The sequence below is a fragment of the Corvus brachyrhynchos genome, unplaced genomic scaffold, assembly GCF_000691975.1.
Source record: "Corvus brachyrhynchos isolate BGI_N302 unplaced genomic scaffold, ASM69197v1 scaffold4, whole genome shotgun sequence".
In the NCBI taxonomy this organism is placed as follows: Eukaryota; Metazoa; Chordata; class Aves; order Passeriformes; family Corvidae; genus Corvus; species Corvus brachyrhynchos.
The window spans coordinates 1,492,562-1,514,452 of NW_008237878.1; the positions used below are offsets into that span (position 1 = coordinate 1,492,562).

At 39.0% G+C, this 21,891-nt stretch overlaps 1 long non-coding RNA gene across 2 annotated transcripts; it reads left to right on the plus strand.

Annotated features, from left to right (window-relative positions):
• The first annotated feature begins 4,892 nt into the window (after positions 1 to 4,892).
• LOC108446248 lies at positions 4,893 to 21,360 on the plus strand. Of its 2 annotated transcripts, XR_001861389.1 has the most exons (5): positions 4,893 to 5,100; positions 12,824 to 12,895; positions 17,829 to 18,031; positions 19,866 to 20,055; positions 20,485 to 21,360. It is a non-coding gene; the product is annotated as an uncharacterized LOC108446248 (long non-coding RNA). The 2 variants fall into 2 exon arrangements; XR_001861388.1 differs by having other exon boundaries at positions 19,866 to 21,360.
• Positions 21,361 to 21,891: the final 531 nt, after the last annotated feature.

Sequence of the window (21,891 nt, forward strand, 5' to 3'; positions counted from 1 at the left end):
GTGGGGGGAGAGCAGGTGAGTGTGGCTGTTCTCCACTCTCTGCCCCTGCCATGCTTTATCCCCCTCTCAGCAGCGAGAGGCAGCTCTGTCCTGCTCTCCCCTCAGTGAAGGAGCAGGACATGCCAGGCACAGCAACAAGAGCTGTAGAATGTGCTCTACTTACCCCACCCCTGGGACAAAGGGCTAGTGTTATTTTTAGATTATTGACAGATAATCAGAAGGTATTAACTAAAAATTTTTCTTTTATTAGTGTAAATGGTTATCCAAAAATGCAAACAGCAATGGCATTGGTGCATGGAGTTGTTTTTTTGTCTTTCTTAAAATGCATCAGCTATACTATCAAACTGTCAGACAATAATGTGGGTTAGTCCCACACTGTGACTGGAACAAGGCTTTCTTTGCAGAAAGAAAAATATGTCCTATTGTGACCTGGTGTGAGGATATGGGAGTACTTGAATCCTAATTTCATTGGTCAGTTGTATCATTTTAAAGCACAGTTTGACCACTGCAAATGAACAACTTTTGGCAGTTTGTGCTACTAACATTCAATTCTCAAGTCTTCTTTTTTGCTTGGGCTGTAGGCTTGGGTATTTTCCCTTGTTCCAGTAATGATTAATAATTCTGTTTTCATCTCTTTCAAGCTGTCCATCCTAATCTTCTTGCCTGTACTGGGGCACATACTATTTAGACCATTATTATGTTATGATAGTCATTTAGTAGGGTTTGGTTTTATTGCTACAGCTATTGCTGCTATCAAAAGCCAAACACAGTATCTGTGAAAGAAGATAGTATGCAAAATCAATGCTAGTGAACCTTTAAAATGAAAGCAAACATCAATAATGAAACTGCAGACTGTGTGTGTTTGCACAGGAGCAGGGTGGAGGACTGAGGTCACCTGCCCCAGGCACGTCGCAGTTTTGGTGAACCACACGGGGAGAGTCTGGTGTAGTTGATGTTTGGAGTCATGGCACAGATGTTGAGTCAGGAGACTTCGGAGAGAGATGTCAACATGTCTCTCCTCCCCACACTGCATGTGGGTTAGAGAGAGTGTTTTGGGGAAATAGCTCTGTCTTGAGCTTGCCAAATAATGGGTGAGCCAAACTCTCATTTCTTGTGCACGTTTACTGCTGTTGGTAGCAGAGTGAAGGAAGGATTTGATGTTTCTGTCAAGATCTGGTAAAATAACAAAGACACTGAGAATATTTACTCTAGTTTTTAGTAACAGGCTAAAAATTGATTCTTTCCCAGAAGACTTAGATGTATAAACATAAATTGAAGCTGCTATCAACAGAGTTGGAAAGTCCATCTGTAGCAGAGCTACTTTGCAAATGTGTCTGAAGACAGGTTATGTTGTTAGAAGTACTAAAGCCAGTATTCCAGATATGTTTCTTGAGTAAATTCAGCTATTTTTACCTCTATGCAACTGGGACGTTAATTTTACTCAACAATCTGTTATGTTTCTTGTCAAAAAAAGTTCATTTTGGGGGTGTTAAAGTTCTGTCCCAAAGAGGCTGTAGAGTTGCTGGGTCTTGATACCAGCATGGTGTCTTGTGTCTGCTGAATTCTAGTGTGTGACCTTGCTCTGCCACACTTGGAAACTGTTTATGGGGTCAAACCTAGATTTCTGGTTAGTGTTGAGCTGACCCTATATGTCTTTGAAGGTAATTCCACTTAGAAACACTTTTAAGTACACGTAGTTTAAGTCAGTTGGTGTGTGATCCCTTTTATTTTTGTAAGCAAATTATTTTATGTATAATTAAATCTTCCATAATTTACATATCATTATGTATATAATTAAATAGTTAATGATCTACATATTTTTAGTTCCGTAGCATACCTGAATATATATGATCATTCAAGCCTGGATGAGCTACAACATACCTGAACGTATGGGAACTTTTGATAGGCTTAGTGTCCTAGATTACCACAGAATTTTTCTTCTCATCAGGCTGATATTAAATATGATTCACTGCATGTCATTCTCATGATTAAAAGGTGCCTGTGGTTTTTTTTTGTGACAGAAGCGTAAATGGAGGAACAACTCAGGTGTTCAAATATTAACTAGCTGCCTTCTCATGCTGTCAGTACAGTAAATGTTATTGAGAAGGACAAATAGGTGCTGTTTTTATTGGTCACATTCTTCCAGTGGTTTTGACTTGCTTGAAGATAAGAACAAAACTTTTAGAGGGGCACGTTTGCCATGTTTCCAACTACTTTTACTCAGCAAAATTTTTAAGACTGTGTTTGGAGGCAATTTCTTCACTTTTGTGAAGGAAAGTGTCTTCACTTTCTATAGGAAATTGTGTTCTACATGTAAGTTTAGAACTGTGAGGAAGCTTTTATGAGCTGGTTATGCAGAGGATGCCAGTGGTATAAATCATTTGGAGGAGGAAGAGGCGAGAGAAGAGGTAATAGTTTCCTTATGGTTATCTAGACTTTGTTTTCAGGTAGGCCCAGAGTAGAGGAGGGGAAGTCCCTCCTGGTCTAGTTAAATAGGGTTTTTTCCTGCTCAAGCTTTTAGGAGAAAGTATAGGTTCAGAAAAACTTCAGAGCAATTTAGGACTTCAGAACAATTGTGTATTCTCTGTTAATGATTTTATATCCTCCCCCTCCTCAGAAGATACCTGTATCTCCTCTATAGCAGTAGGGCAAACTCAGGTTGACTGAAGGCCCTATGGTCTTTGTTTCAGTGCAGATGAAAGCACTCTATAGAAGGAGTAGTAAGTGTCAACAGTGGTGAAAAAGAAAAAAGACAAATTAGGGATTTTCCTGTGTCAAATCCATGTATTTACAGCTGTCCTTTAGGGATCAAAATCTCAATGTGCTGTTTTAGTTTTTATACACCTGGGAAAAGAGCCCCACTGAATTGCAAAGATCTAATGTAATTTTGTGATTTCCTTTTCAGATTTTGTGGGATTGCACTTCCTAAGTATACAGGTATTTTAACTGGTTCTTTCCTAGGCTTCTTCAGAAAGCAAGGTTCCTCTACAAGCAATTCAGAACACCTGACCCAGATTCCTGTTCCAAGTTGCCCTATGGAGGACAGCTTTGTTTTGCATTAACTGCAGGAAAAGTTTGTTGCTTAAACCAAATGCTTAGAATGTCTCCTTAAGTCTCATGTGGAAAAAATCCCCTCTATTTTATTCCTCCAACTACAACATTGACTTGAATAGTTTGATAACAAATAAGCTGAATGAAACAGATATTATACATATTTGAGACCAGACAGAAAGTCTGAGCAGAGCTTTTTCTGTGTGCACACCTCCTTCGTGGCAGAGCTTGGAGGTAAAGGTGAGGCGATCCTTATCTTGTGTGGGTGCTGTTTTCTGTTGTGAGTACTTTACCATCTTAGTCTGACTTAATAACTTGGCTGTGAAGCAAAAGGAAAAACTGCTAAATATCTGCCCACTATCTGCATGGTTCTTAGTGCAGGGGGGACAGACTTAGCAGCTCACAGCTGCTGAAACCAGGAGTCATATCATCCCCCATCTCCTTGTTCCTGTCTTCCTGCCTACGTGTTCTCGCTGAGTACCTTGTGCCAGCTTTGATGCTTGCTGGAATGATTGATGCTTTGATTTAACTCTTGAAATATCAGCAAGCTATCCCAGGGAAAAAAACCCCAAACCAACACATCCAAACCCCAAACAAATGTGGCCCATTTTCTGCCTTTTTACTGAAGAACATTGGCTTAATAATGGGTTTCTGTGCTTGAGAGACGTGGGATAAACAGAGAACACAAAAGGAAGGCAGCAAAATTTGTTCTTTTTGCCAGCTGGAGCTGTTATGGTGGTTCGGACAAGTAGGAAAGAGCCTGACCTACAATGAACTGGGTTTCAGTCACATGTGCAGCTGAAAGGATTAAATTACATTTGGCCTATTACTTTTTGAGCACCTGCAAATACACGTGAGTTTTAAGTCTGATGTTTGTGAGTGCTAAAGTAGAGCCATCCATGTACTCACATACCCTGCAATGCTTTCTTTGAAGTTAAATGCACTCGTGTGTGGGTCTCTGAGCTGCTCAAAGGGCTGACTGCTGCATTTCATCCACCAGCTGTAAACACCAAACTTGTCCTAAATAGTGAATGTTTTCAGGATCCAGCGTGTGTTTCTCATGAACTGAGTTCTGACTCCAGATGGGTGGAGATAGGAGGAAGAAAGGATTTTGACTTGCTCTTCCCATTCAAAACCATTTAAGTCTCAATTAAAAAAAAAAAAAAAAAGAAATAATCACATCCACCTTGTATCTCATATTGAAAAGATTTTATTCCTTGAGTCCTGATTCTTGTATTGGATGTAACAAGAGTTCACCTTTTGAAATGGAAAACTTGTTTGATGGGCTTGTGATCTTGCAGTGAATGATGGAATTATAGTAATACAGCAAAAAGCTTCAATGTCATCCTAATCTGAACTGAAACCTATTTTATTTCCAGGAAAAAATAAACAAATGGAGACTCAAGCCCTGGGGTCTGCTCCCAGGGAGTCATGTGCTTTCAACTGGTTTCGTTTGCACATGGGTCCAAATGCTCCAGCTTGGATTCACCTCTTCTTTACTTTCTCATTTTCTTCTCTGAGACTTTTCCTGCTGGTTTTGTCTTTTTGGAAATAACCTTCTGTTGGATATTCCTTCTATTATTGTTTGGATGCTTCTGTGTTCCTCTTCCCTTTTATCCTTGTCTTTTCCTTTTATTCTGTTCTTCTTTTCTCCTTCTTTGACAGGTATTTTTTGATATACAAAATACCTTTAGCTTTAGCCCAGCTTCTGGTGGACAAATGGTCACAAGGGAAATGTGCAGATGGCTTAAACAGATGTTCCTGTCAAAGTCAAAATATTTAACTCCTGAATTCCTGCTAGACAGTGCCTCTGATGAATATTGCCAGGACGGCCAGGGACTTGTGTGGCTCCTTTTCACATTGCATTACTTTAACCTCACCCTACCAGCTTTCAGGAGAAATGAAGGCTGCTGAGAAAAGCTTTTATTATTTTCATTGCCATGTTAATCTGTAAATCAGTTAGTAAAGGTCTGTGCTTGTGCCAAAATGGGAGAACTGTTTTGAAGTGGATGAAGGAATCCATCCTGAGTGCTCTCTAGCAAGGCCTGGGTGAGTTTAATTTGAATCAACATATGCAGATTGTCAGTGGTGTTTTGATTTTGGGTTTGTTTCTGGGTTGTTTTTTTTTTTTTCCTCTGTGCCAAAACTGAAGATGAAATGTCAAGATATTCAGAGAAGAAATTGTGTGTGCTCTAGGGAATATTATTTGACTATAAATATATTCTTTATACAAGCTGGTTTTCATATTTTCTAATACTGTGATATTTAAATCAAATTGTTTTTCATAAATTTGTATTTTGGATTATTAGTCCTTTATTTAATCAGGGGAGATGTACAAATAATTACTAACTGACAAAATATCCTAATAAAAACAGGACATGAGTACAGTCACCATGAGCTAAAAATGCAAGAATATGACTGATTTTTATCAAGTGAGTTCCTTGTGAGTGCCTTTCAAGTTTTAGAAAATGTACAATTTCAGAGTTCAGATGCTTTAATAGGAAACAAATTGAATACTTGAGAACTAATCCGTAGGCACAACAGGAACTTGATGGTACAGTAGGTGGTAAGATTCATTTATAATAAGTTATAATGGAATTCCCCTGGAACTATATATTCCACCTACTTGAATTCACATTAATTCAAAAGCCTGGCAGTACGCATCAAATGCCAAGACATTAAATATTTGGCAGGTTATTGTAAAACATAGGACTAAGTATATGCCTAAGCCACTGCCTGTAGCTCTGGTATGCCTTGTGGTCTCTATATGTTGAATTTGATCATTTAAACATTCGTATTTGTCCACAATACTGAGCCTGGGTGTGTTTTAATTTAGAGCATGGAGTCTGCACAGAGCAAGAAGTGCTGCCTATCCTTGAGATGAAGTCACATTTGTGGCACCAAATAACTGTGGTGATGTGTTGGAGATTTTCAGAATTCCTTTTTTTTTTTTGCCTGTTTGCTTCACAATCAAAGATAGGCAGAAATTCTGGAAATGTTCCAAGTTATTGGCATATTAAAGGGGCAGGGTTGGTTTTAATGAATAACAGTTGGTTTGGGCCACTTTGAACAAGTGAACAAGACTGTAATGGAATTTTAGTTCAGTGTTGTTCTACTCAGGACAATCTCACTGATAGCTCTTTCAGCTTTTAAACATCTCTGCAGATTGAGGGACACTTACTTGGGCATCAGGGATAATTATCACGTTAATCCCCTTTTTAATAATAGTAATTCTAGTTTTGATAAAATGAGTCATGTGCGTTTTGGTTCAAGCAATTGAAAAAACCTCAGTAAATTGAGTCCTGCCAGGTAGTGATTTGTTGCCAGGAAATGTGCTCTTCTTTCTTCTTTATGGCTTCATTAAAAGACAGTTCTAAAAATACATCATTGAAGATAGTTCAGGAAAATAAAAACATTTAAAAACTCAAAAAAACCCCCCCAACGCCACGGCAAAAAAACCCCTAAAGAAACTCTAGGATAAAGCTTTTTTTTTTCACTTGACAACGTGCAATTACAATTTTGCGTCTTAACTTGTCTTGTGAGTGATGAAGAGTTGTTCCAGATCATTTTACGTTTCTTGTGAGTACAAAGCTGTTGTTCAGATCTTGGAAATATCACATGGGCTGTAAGTCTTGGCTCAAATTTCAGAAGCAGGTACCTTTTTCTGGGAAACTAGATGAATCAGTGATATTGAAATATGTGATGTAAATGTTAATACAGCTAATAGACTTAGGTGACATCTGCAGTATAGTGTTATTGTGAAGAGAAGCTGATGTAGACTGATAAATCTACTTTGCAGAGAGCATTCAAATTGGTACTTTTAAGAACTTATTATCCCACAGCACAGAGGCACCCCAATCTTACAGAGATTTCTATTGAAAATCTGCCTTATTGCCAGGTACGTGCGAATGAGCACGAATGATGGTCGTGACTTTCAGGTGTGGGTGTTTAAAACTGTCCATCATTGCCTCAGTTTCAAGTTTCACTCTGCAAGGTGCTGAAAGTTTCTCTGTGATCCAGAGAAGCAGGAAAGCTGCCTGCCCGAGGCCAGTGCAGCTCTGAACTGGGCACCACTTTGTTTTGCTTGACAATTCTGATTGATGTGCGTGGCTGCTGTCCAGGATAGGTTAATTGTCATCTTCCTGGCATAGACTGGTAGAGAGGATTTTCTTAGTTGTCACATGGAATAGATTGAAAAGGTTGTGCTCATCTTTTCTTGATTCTCCAGCTCAGTGTGCTGTTAGCACAGTAATGAGGAAGTGGTCCTGTTTGGTGGAGATGGTGGGAGTTTTTATCTAAGCATTTATTAGTGAGGGGGGGTGGGATTGTAGGGGGAGTGTCACGTCAGTGTAAGAATAATGGTGCAGCTCAAATGATGAGAGGAATTGTTTGTACTGTTGTCCCTGGGGACTGGTTGTGGCTAATACACCCACATCAAGCCCCAAACCTTTCTGTAAAAGAGTATTTTCTCCAGAGTCTAAAACCAGTAGGTCTGTATGTTTCTCACCATTCTGACTTCGGTAGGATCATTAAGACTGTTAATTAACTTGACCAAAGCAGCAGTTTAACTGGTGTGCTTGTGCTGGTTTCTTATGTCTTCACATCATGTTTCTGCCGTGTTCTGTAGAAATTTTTGGTACTTCACAACATACTTGAGAGAAGCAGCCTGTTGCTCTTTGAGATTCTGATTCATGTTTTATTTAATGCTGCAGATGAGGAAGGTGCTGGTTTGCACCAATGTTGTGCCTGATTTGGGAGAAATTGTCTCCTGTGATCCCAGTAAAATGGAATGTGCTCTAAAGGATGAGGTGTTTGGAGACCAGGAGAGCTGTTATGTTGCTTTTGCTGTAAGATGAAAATAATACCAGCTACCTATTGTTTTAAGTGCATTGCTGTCTCCAGAGGAAATCTTTCCTTACTGTTATATATTAATAGGTTAAGTTCAGCTGCAGGGCAAGCAGAATGAACTGAAAAGATAAAGAAACCACATCTGGGCCTGTGATGGCTCAAATTGCTCCAGTTTGGGGCTGCTGCTGTTGGGGAGTGTTCATCCACAGAGTCCAGGCGTGCAGGATGTGCTGTGTCTGGTTTCCAATAAACTTGCATTTCAGAATAGCTTGCTACATATGGGGGATCGTTGCATAAATAGCATAAAATAATGTAACGTTTTCTGATTATATTTTCATGAAAAGGATTACATATATTTAATTGTTATAATCTGCTTTTATTAGTGAAGTCTGTTAAATGTTGTACAGTGCAAGAATGGAGAGGGTGTTCAGGTCTCTGCCCTCTTGTCATCAGCGTATTACTAACAAAAGATCTGTCACTTATAACTTTGGTTATTTCAAACTGTGTCCTGGACCACTTGCTGTCCCAAAAGGAGTTCTGGTAAAATTCAGTCAGTGTTAGGTGGGGTCCTGAAATATCAGGGTTTCCAGGCTTGAAATCCAGCAGCTACATGATACAGGAGAGGGTTTGAAAAGCAGACCTCTAAGGAAGAGATGCTGCTACTGTGACAGTGTTTAAAACCCGTTTTTGACAGCATTGCAGAGCCCTCAGGTGAAGAGCTGGAAGCAAGTGCTCAGGCTTAGCTTTCAGGGTTATCATTCCTCAGAGAGGAACAAAACCCTTCTACACTGGGGAAAACCAGGATAAAGAGCAATAGTGTGCTCTGTCTCAGCCCAGCACAGCTGCAAACTTCACTTCCGAGTGTTGAAATCGAGAGTAACTTACGGAGCTTTGGTGTTTTGTTAGCTCAGACATAGGTGAAGTACAGGTAAGGAACTTCAGATGCAAAATCATTCATGCAGAGAGTCCCCAGGGCATTTGAAGGAATGCAGTTCTTGACAAGGGCAAACACTGTCTTTAGACAAAAGGTCATGTGTTAGTGACCTTCTTTTGTTGTTTATTTGCATTATAAGTGAAACATCTAAAATGAGATGCTTTGTAGAAAATGATCTAAACCAGTGGTGCTCAGGCATGTATTACAATCCATGTAGTGCTTTTATCCACAAGGAAGTTGGATGGCAAATGGAAACACAGTGCAGGGTTCAGTTCCATGGCTGCTGAAGTTTGTCTACTCTGTTAGGAGCTGGTGCTTGTCTAGGGTGTCAGGTTTCATCACTTGGCTTGTAGCTTTACTAATCATCAATTGCAAAATCAGAATGATTTCCATCATGAAGCAGAAGATGTTTATCTTTGTCTCACAGACTGATTTAGGCTTAAAATTCTGCTGTTTTCTCTGAATGGAAAGCTGCTTTGTGTAGTTGTTGAAAATGTAACTACAGTGGTTAAAAATCCCCCAAACAACAAAAAAACAAACCTCAAACAACAAAAAATGAAACCACACCAAGCTTGTTACAGCAGCAATGTAATAGAAGGAATTGTATTTATGTCCCCTTTAAAGAACATCAAAGCAGTTAGATAGATGTCTTGAGATAACTTGTCCTTGTAAGATGGAAATGTTAATGATTCATGAGGCTGAATCTCATTTAAATGTGAAAATCCTTTTGCATTCATATTATTGTGCTTCCTTGCCTTGTCCTCTATTCTTTACCAAACTTTTGGTGACTCTGTTACCGGCTTTTTTCCTTAGTTACTGAGTAAAGTTTTGCAGAATGGGATAAAATATTTTCCTTTAGTCAATTTGCAATAGTTGTTGAAATATTAATCTCCCCTTTTAGTAGGGCACAGAAGAGATGAAAGGAATGAATTGCTCCTTCTTGTGCTCAGGGCATGTTTTATGTGCCCTTGTGCCCCACGCCTTCCACTTGTGATCAGCTGCTGCTCTCTAAGACGCTTTCCTGAAGAGATCAAGTAACCCCCAAACCTCATAAACAGTCTCCTTGCTCCCTACTTAACAAGAAATGCTACTGTTTTCCTAATCCTATTATGTTCTTTGCAGAGTACACTTAGTTTCCTAACCACTCATGTGGACCCTTTAATTTTCTATTTGTGCTTTAATGTAAGCAAAAGAAATACATTTGAAATAGCAAAGGGGAAAAAAAAAATCAGGATGTTTAATGATGTTACATTCTAACTTAGTGAGCCTTTACACATGTGTGGCAGGTCATATTTTTATGATGTGATTCTTCCCTGTGGTACTTGGCTATTGCCAAATGACTGAAAGTTCTGCTTGAAACAAGCACAACATCACAGATGATAATTTTACTGTTCAAATTATTGGAAACCAATACTAGAACAAAATTATCTTTAAAAAGTATGAAAAGCAGGGACTTCTTTATTTTCTGAATCTATAGAGTGCGTTTGGGTCAACTTTTATCCTGCAGATGTGTTAGCTAGAAATTTCTTGTGACATTCTCATGTGATCATTTGAATTTGACACCTGAGTTTTTGGGAGGAAAAAATCTGCCACTGTTTGTTTTTCCCATAGTTGTGCCTGAAAGGAGCCCTTTTCACCCAATCCCGTGTAAATTGAAATCTTGTGACTTGAAAAGATGTGACAACTGTAAGGGGGCAGGAAAGTAGAATGTTTGGCTGAGTAACGAAGGTAATGAATGGCATGGAGTGGGCATGTTAATATTAAAGCTTTTGGAATTTGAGATGAAAATCTCTTTAGAAGAGGCTCACACAAATAAAAAGGGAAGGATGCCCTTTGGTAAGAGAACAGATGACTGACCATAATGGGTGAGGGAGGCAAGTGAGAAGTTAAGTCTGCATCAATATCTTCATAAGGGTGTAGAGAGAGATTTGGGATAAATCTATAGACCAGGGCAGAGAAAATGCAGCTCAAGCCAGAATGATCTGAGAGTACCTTTATGGCCCTTGTATAATGGATTTTGCTGGCTGGGTATTTGAAATGCTTCTTCCAGGAAAGGAAGTAATTTCTTTCAGAGGGAAAAATTTTAAAGCTCAGAATATTCTGCAGTAACATCACAGGCTTGGACATCACTAATGCAAATCATTGGGTCTTTTACATGGAAAGGCTTTCAGATGGAACTCAGAGGTTCCTTTTTTCTTTTCATTACCTGTAATCTGTCCATTTGCTCACTTTAGACTCCTTAGTACTGGAAGTGCAGCTCTAAGATTCTTCAAGAATAAATTGAGTGTGAATGATGGATATTTCTCATACTTCCATTTAAAAGATAAAGGTTTGGAATAACAAAAGCATTCTTTTTCCTAAGTGTTGCCTAGACAAAATTCACTTAATGTTACACAAGTATCTAGTGAGTCACTAAAAATCTCATTTCTTCTCACTCATACACTTTTCAAAGAAGACTAAAATATTCTTTTGTAGTCCTTCACTTGCTACAGAGTCTGCCAGAAATGTTTGATTAGCCCAGTGATTATAAAAAGCAATATTTTCATCTGGTTTCTATATCCTATTGAAGCAGAAGTCAGTAGGGAAATTATTTATTCTTTCCCTTCAGTGTTGAGGATTGGCAGAAATGCTCTGTGAACTTCAGTCAGATTAAAATTAATAACTATATTTTCTGTATTCCATCTGCCTAAATTGCCATGAAAGCTTTGTATTTTCTTCTGTTCCTGTGCACAGACACACTTGTTCAAGAGGGATTAATGTATTTGATTAGAAGTACTTAATTTTAATGAAATGAACTGTGGCATTGAAAATTACTTTTAATTATTGCCATAAAAACTTAGGAGCAAAATGTCATGACCAAATGGGGGTTTTCTAATGTGTAGAACTAGAGCTCTGTACAGTCCAGTGGACCAGAGACCAAAATGTAGATTTAAGATGCTGAAGGTGATGGAGGAGTTTTAGTGATGTTCGGACAGTTCCATCCTTTGATTTCATCAATGCAGAGCAACCGCTTTTGAAAACCACTTTTAAAAACCACTTAAAAACTGACTGAAAACCCATGAATTGTCCTGGACTGGTTTCAGTGGAAGGCAGCAGGAGTTTTTGCTCCAGTTGTGTTGACTCCTGTAGTCGAGTTCACAGACAACCTGGAGCTCTTTAAGGTAAAATAAGTAATGGAGGAAGATGTTGGTTTCTATTCAGATGGGTGAAAAATCCCTCCTCTTACTTGAAGACCTCTTTAAGCTGTAAAGAGGTCAAGTGCTGAGCCAAAGGGATGAACCACTGAGTGAAGAGAAAAACATGTATTTTAGTCTAATATGTAGAGGATAAACGTGAGCATCAACTAAAGCAAAGACACGTTTATGGCAATTGGGATTAGAGTCCTCTAATGCTTTCACAGTAAATGGGATAAAATATAATGCAAGTTATATACCAGCATTCCTCACAGATAACTGAGCACGGTTACTGTCCTGATTCGCCTCTCTTGTGGTTTCACTGGGGTGAATCCTTCTGTCTCCAGCTTCAAGACTTGACTTGAGAGTGCATTAATGTGAAAAACCCAAATAATATTATAATGTGCATGCTGGGCAAACTATGCTAGCCATGTATGTTCATAAATGCGTTGTTATGTATCAAAAAATTGTGGAAGTAATTTATCACTATATATGTCAACAGTCAGGAGACTGGATTTAGAGAACACTGTCATCTAACGTTATTAATATAATACTTAATTTTGAGGAACATTTGATTTCCCCTCATTGTTCCTTTAATCAGCTTCTCCAACAAAAACTGATTTAAAATATCTCAAGTTATATGGAAGAGGAAATTCCCAAACAAAATACCTGTCAGAGAGAGTTTTCTAACTTCCTTATTTGCCTGACAGTGATTCAGTCTGGTTGATGCTGACTCAGGTGTAAATATTTTTTTTTCCTCTTTTTAATGTTCCTGGTCTCATGTGGATACTCCTATTGACCTGATTCTTCTGGTAAGGGATTTTCATACTGTGACTCAGGAGCAATGCAAGCAATGTGACAACTACAGGAAAACACCTGTTAGTATCAGGTAAGTTGGTATTTACATTTTGTTTATTCCTTCAGCCGAGTTTTTTCCCACATCAGGTTAAAAGTCTTATTTGGTATTTCATCAAAGAATTCCTGACCAGCTCAGCTGTGTACCTTGTTTTCTGTTCAAATGGATGTGTTTTTCCTTATTAAATGAATTGCACTGCCTAAAACAGTATCAGGAAAAGCCAGTAGTAGAGCCATAGAGTTGTGGTCCTGTGCTGTGCTGCTCTTGTTGTTTGCATCAGCCTCAGTAAAACTGAATGAATTGTCATGGACTGGTTTCAGTGGAAGGCACCAGGAGTTTTTGCTCCAGTTCTGTTGACTCCTGTAGCTGAGTTCACAGACAACCTGGAGCTCTTTAAGGGAAATAAGTGTAGGAGGATGATGTTGGTTTCTATTCAGATGGATGAAAAATCCCTCCTCTTACTTGTAGATCCTTTTAAGCAACTGGCTTCCAAATCAATCTTGCTGTAGGCAAAATGTTAACACCCATCACTGATGAACAAGGAAATCAGGGTCTTTTTTGGCCTCACCTGGTTCTAATTCCTCAGCTATTTCTTTATTATTGGAGGTGCCAGGTACCAAAGGGAGTCCCCTTTTGTGCACTAAATTAATTCCTTCTGGTTTTTGTAATGAATTTATTTTCCCTTGTGTCCCAGGCAAAGCTTCACCCCTCTAGGTTACATTTTTCCTCTCTTCTCTCTGCTCTGAATCCCTGTAGGAGAGGAGTGGCAGGCCGTGTCCTGGCAGAGGACGGAGCCAGGACGTTGTGCAGCTCAGGGCAGCCTGTGTGACATCGCTGTCCTGGAGCCGTGTCAAACACACCACGGACACTTTGTAATTTGAAGGCTAAAACTGAGATCTGCCCAAGCATTCTCAAGCAAGAGCCAAGAGGTAGAAACTCAAAGCAAAACCAAACCAGCCTTTCAGGCAGCGTCAAGAGGTTTCTGTAAAATTTGCCACAGGCAAAATCTGACTTGTTCATTTTCCAAGATGTTTGACTTTTCTGTGAAGTCTCATTTTGGAGCTCTAAGCCTTTGATTTTTCTTGGAAACAGTTGGGGAGACTTTATATATGATGGCTTCAGAAGGTTAAGAACCAAGCATTTCACTGCCCTACATAAACCTGGCATTGAAAATATGTTTGTACAGCTGTCACCTTTGTCCCTTAAGCTATTCTATTCTGTGGTCACTGGGTGTTTTTCATGTGTCTGTCAGATGACAGCCCGGGAAGGGACACACCTTGTGGGAAAAGATTCTTTAAGTCTGTTCCCTTTTGACACTGTTCTGAGTGGAGCAATAGCCCAAAAACCTTTCTGGATGTTATGAGTTCAAAGAGAGTTCATTGCTGAATAAAAATTCAGTTTTCTTGGATGGCAACTAAAATTTAAATGTGTGTATCAGAATTAAGTAGCAAGAAGATATTTGGTTAAAAACTAATAAATTTTTATAAAATGCATTTAGGTTACGTGCAGGCTAGAAAGGGATTCAAACTTAAATATTGTCTGGATCTTTCTGCACAGTTGCAAATTCAGTGCAACAACCTTCTGGCTAAATGGTTTATGAAAATAAATACCTGAAAGTGGATTCTCAAGTCTTCTTTGTAAGTGATGTTAGCTTCATCTGTCAGCAGTAAAAATACAAATTCATATGGTTAAGCAGTTTGACCCTTTAGAAATAAAATCAGAACTGATCTCCAGAAAGGAATGGGCTTTGCCCATTTATATTCTTACTCTGTTTCTCTTTCCGTTTGAGGTGAGTTGCCAGAAAATGTATTTAGTATACCAATTATGTGCCTTTCTGGTGTTGTATCACCCTATCCTACATCTTGTACAAGAGAAGTTAAACACAGACCTCTTTATCTTGGGGGCTTCTGCAAAGATACTCTTGAAGAAAGCCGTGTCTAGGAAAGTAATCGAGAGGTTTTGGGGCAATCCTTAGTTATATTATGTACTTTTCCATTCTACTGTCCTGGTTTAAAGCTGTTCTGCAGTACCACTGTGTGGAAGTAGTGGTTGGGTAAAGAGAGGTGCTTAGAAATAAGCATTTTTTTTGTTAATACAACTGCTGCAAATTACATGCTGCTTTCTTTAGTTCTACTTTAATCATTTTCTACAGCATGAGAAGCAAAAGAAAAATGTGAATATTCTAGGGAAATAGGTGATGACTCTGTTTTCTTAGTTGTAACTTGTTTTGGATTTTTCTTGCTTTTCTCCATGGTTCTCTTCTGTGTTCTTTATCCATGGGCACAGAAACAGAAGCAGGCAAGGCAATCAAAACAGGATGTGGAGCACTTATCCTCAAGATGATTTTGGGCAGTGGAAATCACAGTTAATTGCAGCTAAGCAGTGGAGTTTCTGATACCATCAGTTTTAGGCATGGTGTATACATTTTTATAAAAGCTGAGAACTGCATTCTGTGTTTTTCATTAACAAAGAAGGAAATAGATACCATGGAGGGGATTAAAAGGAATCTTTCTTTTCATATGTGCTTTGGTTGTTCATTTGTGAACACACCAGCTGTGATTTCTTGGAAATCTTATCTTGGTGTGCCCTTTCAAAGAACAGTGAAGAGCTCAGATTAATCCAGTCTGTGCTGGTAACAATCTGAGAAGTCCCACATGAGTTTTATGGAAAAGCTTAAAAATGGGTTGAGGGATTCCACCAGGTGGGATTTTTGGTTTGTGGTGATTTTATTTTTATTTTTTTAAGCCTTTTGATTCTGCTAAAACATGGTTTGGTAAATGATTCCATATAAAACTCAATCTTCATTACTATTTGAACTTTAATTTTGGTATGTTTTTCCAGGTATGTCACCTGCTGCCATTTATTTAAAGCAAATATCACTTGCTTGTTCCACTTTCCTTTGGAAGAAAGCAAAGGCATTTTCTGCTGTGTTGGGTGGATGAATATACATACACTTGGAATTAAGTGATGCGAAGGGCTCAAATGACCTTGCCCTGCTGCCTCTTAAGAATTTATTTTGCATGACTTGCTGTATGTTGGAGGGGCTGGGAAGGCAGTTTTGTGAACTGCTCTTGTCAAGAGTTGACAAGAGTTGCTCCGAGTCAAGGGTTATGCAGATTAATCACATAATCATTACCTTTGCTCGAGGCATGTCGTTAAGGAGGGCTCAGATGTCACTGGGTAAATAACCGCAGGGAAACCTGAAGCTAATAAAACATCCCTGCTGATGGAGAGTAGGTGCATCACTCAGCAGATCCGGGTCAGGAGTCCTGAACAGATTTTCGTTTTTAGCCCTTGAGGGGTGTGTCCATCGTCACACACTGATGACTAAACCCTTTGGAGTGCTTTATGGGGCTATAAATACTGAGGGCACTATTTTGGTTGCAGTACCTGTGAAGGGAACTGAGGGAAGTTCTCTGCCTCAGGAGCAATATTCCTGTCTGGCACCTGCTTTGTGGTTGCCAGCACATCCTGTGCACTGTGCTACTGAACCACATCCACGTGCAGGTCAATGCTGTGGAGGCAACCGAGGCTTCTTTGATTTTTAAACTGTTACTTCTAAGGCAGGTGTTAGCCAGTGAGAGCTTCTAAAAGACTTCAGCACAACCTGGAGGCTGAGTGCTTCCAACTGTTTTTAATTTCCAACAGAACAGACCTGTGATGAAGAACATTATTGTTCTTTGCATAGCATTGTAGTGTGTAGTCCTAATTGCTGAAAAATACGAATTATTTTTCACAAAACTACGTACAGTGCAAGTCAGCACAGTAAACAAGTCTTTTTTAGATGTCAGTGTGTCTGCACAGGTGTAAGTGTGTTAGGCAGGCATTAGAGATTAACCCTAGTTAACTTCATGTGCAGGGGTAGCAGGTATTTTTTCTCAGTCCTTTAATTTTTGGAGTAGCTACAAGGGGAAAGAACTGAAGTAGAGTTGTGTCTTACTTGCTATCATCTTGTAATATTCCTACTCTCACCTTTAATTCTTACCCATTTTATTCCTTTTCTTAACCTTTTACTAGATTTGATTGCTTGTGTGGGCAGAGTCAAGCAAAAGATACCTGTGAGATACCTGGCCTAGGGGGCTGTTTTGTCTTTCTGCTGTCTTTAACGAGGTTTGGTCTTCTGGGAGGAACACTGCCAGGCTGTTCTGTGAGCACTGACAGGATAAACATGCTAACATTGCCAAGGAGAACAAAGCAAAGTGCTCTCTGCTGCTGAGCCTTGTTCTGATGCTCTGGGCTTTGTGAAGGAACTTCTAAAAACCCCCAACACAGATCCAGGTGGGCAACTTCTAAATTCAAGGCATGTGTCCCAACTGCTGCTTTCAACAGATTTTGTATGCCTTTGCCAGCTTCTGGGTCCTGAAATAAATAAAAAAAAAAAACCAAACCAAAACAAAACAGGAAAAAAATCCAATTTTTTGGTTTGGTCACTGTGCTGTGTTGGGTTTTTTTGGCAGCGTTACAAAGAAGGAGCTGTACCAACTGCAAAATGGGAAAATAATTTGAAGTCTTTTAAGACAGGGATTATGTCTCTGTGTCCTGGGGACTAATATGAGGATTTGACAGTTACCCTTGAAGGAATCTGAACTATGGGACATTTGAGGAAAGAGCCAAGGGACTGGTGGGAACAGCGTTCTGGCAAGTGCAGCTGCAAAAACATGAAGCTGTTTCTCCCTAAAGATTTGGAGGAAAATATTGGTGTTTCCTTTCACAGCAAATCATGGGATGTGTAAATGGAAAAGAGGAAGACAAGGGAGCCTTTACTCTGCCTAACAGTATCTCTGAAGGGAGTTGGTTGAAGCTTGAGTGTCATATGATATCACAGAGTATTATATGCGATTTCTTCTCTTCATTTCCATTCTGACAGCTTAAATCTGGGTGAGAGTATTTCTCTCTTGCTCTTACCTTTCCTTTCGTTCCAAAGTAGCTGAAACAAAACATTTGATACTCTTCATGCTGTTAATAGGTGAAAGGAAGACTTCCCCATCATCTCTGCTGAAGGCCTGTACTTGAGGATTCCAAGAAGAGATATTTCTGTGCCTTCATTTTCTTTTGGATTCATGGTGACCTCTTCTCTCCCCTGTATCTCTCTGGAGAGATATTTTTGTGATAATGCAGCTGCTTGCTATCAAAATATGAGCAGGGCAAGACTGAAAATTACTAATACAGGTATGTACAGTAAGAAAGGATAGAAATTAGCCCCACCTGAGGGACACACATGCAAACATAGAACCAAACCTAAACTTTCAGAGAAATTAATGTCTTTTCTGGAGTGTCATAAGCTCTCCTTTGGCCCTAATGTTGCTGAGTAACAAAATGAAAGCAGTTTTCAGTTCTGCTCTCCACAGAAATCCATCCCTAGAAGTGGGAAGAACATGAAAAACACAATGGTGCTTTTAAATTATAGTTTTTTGAGATAAAGTGCTGTTGTCACTAACCACATTCAACAACACTATTAGCTGGAGACATGGAGGTAAAAGCAAAACCAAGGGGAAGCACTATGTCTTTTGGCCCTCAGACCACACAATTAGTGAAATGGTTAGTTTGGGCATTTTAAAGCTAGGAATTAAGAAATTATTGGAGTGTTGGTAACTTTTCATAATACCAAATTCACAGGGGTGATTTGTTGGTGAGTAAAGTGGAGTCTGTCATTTTCAGAGGTCTAGTGAGAGTGTGGGGATGAGCTGGTGCTTTTTATCCCAATTTCTGCTGAGAATATTGACTTTCACAAAATCAGACGTGATGTAGCAAGTTCTGTAGTTTCTAATCAGGTGAGGCTGTGGACTTGGGCAGCAAAGGTTGTGAGATTTGTTATAAAATGAAATATATTTTGTGCTGTGCTTATACTTATCCCCTTAAATTAGATTTCTACAAATTGCAAATGATGTGCAGCCAAGATAAAAAAATCTCAGTTAGAAAGGGGTTTTACCTGTTAGAAACAGTAAAAACCCTCTTACTTTCCCTCTTTTGCACGACCTAGGACATCATACCTCCAGAATCCATTCCAGTTCCCAGTCTCCTCTATAAACTGAAAGGAAAGACTTATCCTCTCTGTTGCAACAGAAGAGATGTTGAGCGAGACAGCATTTAATGTCCATCATTTTGAAAAATATTATTATCTAGTTTATGCCTTTCATGTAATAATACCAGTTTTTGCTGAGAAGAGTAATTTCATGAGCCAGTGGTTTGGTTGGCAGACCTGTCCTGACAGTTCACTTGCTTGCCCTCCCCACAGTTCAGCAGCCATTCCTGTGTTGGTGTTTGTGTAGTGCTGATCTACCCTAGATTGTTGAAACCACCACAAAAACTGTGTGTGTTTCTTTGAAAAAAAACAACCCAAACAAAACCAAAAAGCAAAACAAACACTTGGTCTTTTTACTGATCTGCTTTACAGCACAGCTGGAGTTGTTCTGGTGTTAGTTCATTGCCACATATGGACGCAACAGATGACCCAGTTCAAACTGACTTTGCTGCTAATGTGTCATGAAACTTTACAGAGCATTCATGGTATTGTTTCAGTTTCCATTTTTCTTAGAAGACTCTCACTGTATTTTCATTCAATCACCAGAAAACTATCTCCAGAGCTGCTGGAGAATCAAATTGTTGCTCCTTCATTATTGGATAAATATTTAAGGGAATTGAGTCACCCATCAGAGTGGATTCTGAGAAAAGTTCAGCTGCTTGTAATGAAATACCATTTCATTTCTTGTGTCACTGGGTATGTTGTAGCTGTATTATACTGTCAGGCAGGGACAGTTTCTCTGGTGGAAGGTGGTTCATTATGACAGAGTGAGAGCTAATTGACAGAGGCCAGATTAACCCCTGTTCTGGAGGTCCCTTTCTAAGGCCACTTCAGAAATATTAATGAAGGCTTAACTCCTTATTCTCTGCAGACTTATCTTTCCAAGATCCTTCTATAGGAAATGAAGTTGTTTTGGGATTTCAGATTAACTCAATTCTTGTATGCCACAGTTTATTTCACCATGGTATTTTTCATACACAGGTATTTTCTACTGGCTGTGCCTCCCTGCTGGCCTGACAATGCAGATCCATAAAATACGAGTTATTAGCAAAGGTTCCAGTTTGAACCATGGATTGAGTTGTACTTCTCCAAAGGTGTGAACTAGGAGTACCTGGGCTGAAGCTGTTACAGTGTTGAGCCAGACACTCTGAGTGCAGAACTCAGGCTGCAGGTACTGCTTAATATCATACTTTGGTTTCCTGTTGAGCTGGAATGATGAATACTCATATCGCTGTGATCCTATTGTTATCAAGCATTTGTGTAGGCAGTCTTTGATGAGAAGCTGATAGGGAGGTAGGAATAGCAAATAGCTCTAAATGCACAAGCAAAAATACCTTTTGTTTTCAGAGTATCTAAAAACCATGTCTTGTCTTCTTTGTGACTGAATTTTCTATTTCAAGAGTGCTGTGAAGAGGCTTAATGTCTTTCTGCAAGATCTCTGTTACACAGTCATACAGTTGTTCTCTTCCTGTCTTTTCCCTTAGCATTAGAGAACAGCCTCTTGCTGTTTGTGGAGGCACTAATCAGTGGGTTATATTAGCACAGCATTTCTTTATATATAGTGGGAACATCTCATGATGTGCGTTCTGTTTCACCACAGAGAGCATCACAGAGCGAATATCTGCTTAAAATGCAATTAAAGACTACAAAGCCTGAAAGACCAACTGCCTGGGGAAACAAAGTTTACTTTGAAAAGAAGCAAAGAGAATATTGTGAGTGGTGTGTTCAAAGTGCTTCTTTGAAAAAAAGGCAACAAACTTCAGTACAGTTGAACACCTGCCTAGCAGAAGAACAGTTCTCAAACATTCGGAGCTTTTTCAGCCATGTTGGGGTATTGTCTTAGGTCTCCAGTACTTCAGGAGAGTTTAGCTTCTGATTTAAGCATATGCAAATTGATACTGATACTTTAAAAACCATGGCCTACCTTTTTAAAGGATCACTATGGACCAGAATTAACCACCCTTCATTTTGGGCTGTGTTTACATTTCCAATGGAATAAGCTTTACCGTTCTCATGCATTCTCCCTCCCTTTCCTGCCCTGAAGCAAACTGCTTGCTTGTACTTTATGGTCTGACACCCTTGTCCTTTCCATAGTTTTTTTTTTTTTTTTTTCCCCTGAACAGACTTTATGTACTTAATGATGGTAATAAGCAATAATGTAGCAAAAATACATGGCTTGTGACTCTCTGAGACTATCAGCTGTTTTTCCTGAAGGTTACGGGAATGGAAAATCCAATTCTGTTTTCTGGATTCTGCCCTGTGTTATTGCTGACAATGCCTTGATTATAACATGATAGGAAGCATAAACTTATTAGAAACCAAATACTCTCTCCTCAGCTCTGAACACTTTTTTGGTCATGTTATAGGTGTGTTTAATATGAGAGATAGCTGAGAAAATGATTGCAACTTCATTTCCTGACTAAATTCTACTTCAGTGATCTCTGCACAGACACAGAATAAAGTTTATGGAACTCTTTTCTGCCTCTTCACAGTCTGTTTTTTTCCAGCAGACATTTTTTTAGTGCCTTTTAACTTCCTTCATAAATTGCCTTTCTGTTCAATTCATTTCCTCAGTTAGGATAGCTGTGTATTTTGTGTTATTGTATTTTCTTTGTAGAGTCATACACCTTTTTTTGCTATTTTTATTTGTTTAGGGAAGCACACAATAAAGAAAGATGAAAATACTAAAAATAAAAGAATTCTAGACAGATTTTTCCTTTGGTTTAACTGCATTAACTTGTATCTATTTGTCCCATATATTTGATGGCTTGATGTGCAATTTCATGCAATTTCCATTTAATTTCAGCTGCCAACACCTTCAACTAATTTTTCAAGGTTTGAAGAAATAGAATAGCAAAGAAAGAAGAAAATAAAAAGTTATAATCATGGATGAATAAAAGGATGTGTGATTGGAAGGTCATTAATTTATTTGAAACAGGAATGATCTCTAGGTACATTTAAATTGCTCCTCATTACTTATTTCTATTGCTTCATTACTTGTTTGCTT